The sequence below is a fragment of the Pezoporus flaviventris genome, unplaced genomic scaffold (genome assembly GCF_033815535.1).
Source record: "Pezoporus flaviventris isolate CSIRO_AGI_PZ_B2104156 unplaced genomic scaffold, CSIRO_AGI_Pfla_v1 ptg000002l, whole genome shotgun sequence".
NCBI classification, from domain to species: Eukaryota; Metazoa; Chordata; class Aves; order Psittaciformes; family Psittacidae; genus Pezoporus; species Pezoporus flaviventris.
This window is the reverse complement of record NW_026892550.1, coordinates 4,272,657-4,275,631: the sequence shown is the minus strand read 5'-3', so window position 1 is coordinate 4,275,631 and position 2,975 is coordinate 4,272,657.

Genomic DNA, 2,975 nt, shown 5'->3' with positions numbered 1-2,975 from the left:
CCACTAAAACATTGACACTTCTGGAGAATAACATTTCTTACCCATTTGTATATGAGCACATATTTACATCACACCGAGAGGGACTGCTGTCCATGGAATGAGTGGCATAGCTTAAGCACAACCACATTTATGACAATTTTTAGGTTTTATCACCTGACCATGTTCCACTAATCTGTGTCTGGGATTCAAGCAAACTTAGTATCAGTTTATGCACTTTCTTTGTACCTGCACTGGCTCAGAACCATAACAAATAACAATATCTTGGTAAATTCCAGACCTTTCATCTGAACAAAATTAATAGGAAAATTCTAGTGACTTGGTGGACTTCAAAAAGCAGTTGTTTCCAGGAAAGATCTTGAACTCCATACAAGAAACTTTTATGAGAACAGACTGGAAATACTCAGCAATTCAGATCAATTTACAAAAAATAACATCAGTGTACTTCAAAAGCTGCCATAATTTCAGAAAGCAATTTCTACCTACAATTCTCCACGTGCAGAATACAGGAAAGCACAGGACTGTAGAAAATATATTGGATCTATAATTTCAGGATGACCCATGAGTATAGGAGGTGGATGCTCACCATCCCTAACTCATATTGCATATTAAGTGACAGGGTTTTCTGTGTCTGTCTGAATGCGATGTGGGGCTGATCAACAGGCAGCAACCGTGTGGTTCACCCCTTGTCATCAAAAGGTCTTTGAAGGAAGCCACCTAGCAGAAGTATGTTATTATGCTCAAGCTGGGTGTGCGTTTGTGCATTTAGAATAAAATTAAGGTTGCAAAATTGAGCAATCAAAACAGCAGCGCTCGAATTTGGCTATGGAAACACAGTATGGGATCCTGTATCTTCTCCTACTTTCTGTAAGAGAGAATTGAACTAAAATAAGCCTCATTTCTGGCATTTTTCTGCATTTGCAAATGCTTTTTTTTTGATTGTGCATGTAGCTAAAAATTACTTAATTCAACATTCAAATGCAAACGTAGAGTTCTCGATCAAATCCCAGCATCTCCAGTATTCCTTAAACCCTGACTGGCAGCACCCACAAGTTGTGTCATGTGTTTTGGCTTGACACTAAGGGAAAACACGCGTGCAGCTCTAACAGGACAAACCCAGTGCATTGTGCACTACTTTACATGCTTGCTGCCATGGCATGTCACCCTCAAGCGCGACCATCTTGTGTTCCATGGTAATTGCAACAAGGTTTTGCAAATCAATTAAAATCCACATTGTCTCCACACTGTACACAAACAGCACAGAAATGCCATGTCTTTTATTTTCCCCAGTGATTCAGCCCTTCAAGTTACATTTTTGTCATCCTTTACCTTTACCTCAATGTTCACATTGTCGCTGTCAAGCCGGGAAGCAGCAGTGACAGCTGCATCTTGAATAGCCATCTTTCACTCTCAAATAATCTAGTTTGCAATGGGTATCTTTACACTACTATTCTTCTATTTTCCATCTCATGAGCTGCCATGAAATTGACATTTAAAACTAATTGTACGGTAAAATCCCGCGGATTCCAGAAACTGTGTCTGAGATTTGTTGCAAGGCAGTAGGACCACATTCTCCCCTGTATTAGTTTTCTGTCTGCTACATAACTGTGAATGAGTGCTAAAGGGGATTATTAGGCCCCAGTGGTGAGATAGAGTGCATATAACTAATCTGCATTGCTTATCTCAAGCAGACAGTGGTCTGTCAGGACCTGTCTACATGCCCTCCATGCTTGTCCCTTGCCTTTATTGTCTTGCTGCTGCTGTTGCTGCTGGTGGCTCTCCTCTGCTGTTATAAACAACCAATTACTGTCCCAAACAGATGTCTGTGGCTATGATCAAATAATTCAGTTGGAGTGAAGAGGCCTTAAACAGGTCAATTCCATTCAGTTAGACATGGTATCGGAGCGAAGGCGAAAGGAGGCACTGCAGGGTGACCTGAACTTGTGAGTTATTGAGAGTAGGTAAACTTAGGACAGCAGATAATGAATCAGCTTTTCCCAGTTAACACTGTAAAAACACATAAAATGAAAACTGGAGAATTATTTAAAGATCATTTTTGCCACTGAAAATGGAATGGATGAGTTAACAGAAAAGTGAATGCCTTTATAAAGTATGACATTTCTTGTATTCAAATTAATAAAAGCCACATGCCTCCCTGCAGTTAGTCATTGGTTTATAAAGCTTAAAAGCTATATATAGAAACAGCAGAGTAATGGGTAAGTTTAGTGAGATATTTTGGGATATTTTTAATTAACTGTGGTACTGATGAACCGTAATCTCCAGCAAGAAAATTTGATACATGTGCCTTTGACAAAGTATGATTTCCATTAAAATATTGTGCTAAGTTCAGGGTTTATAGCTTGCTTGTTCAATAAATTTGCATTTAGCTATTGTCTTCCTCAGTCTGCAGGGGAAACAACGCGTATCGGGCAGATGCTCAGACATCAGAACAATTAATGTAGCTTTCAGAGAGGAAAAAAAAACAAAAAGAGAACAGCTTTAAATCTCTTGCGCCTATGCAAGCACCGACCACCCTACATGTGACCATAAAAATGCACAGTGGTTCGATGTGTAGTTATGTTAAGCTATAACCATAACCAAAAGCCATGACCAAGAGGGTGAACCAGAGAATCCTTTTATTCTCTCCCCCTGATTCAAAAGTGCTTTCAATAGCAAGATTTTCTATTCTGCAACGCTGTCATACAGCCACCCAAGCATAATGACCTGATCTACTATAAATTCATTGAGGATAGGGCCCCATCCATGAATTTCCATAGAAGTAAGCAAATTCCTTTGCAAAAATCAGTCAATACCATTCACATTATGTCTAGCTAAGATATATAAATATTCGTATGTCCGGGTAAGAATTAACCCATAAAAGAGGGCTGTATATACTGGAGAAATCAAACAGCTTCACTCAACTTCCCAGAAATTTCTCAGACACACACATAACTAGGAGAGAGTCTCTGCCCAAAAGA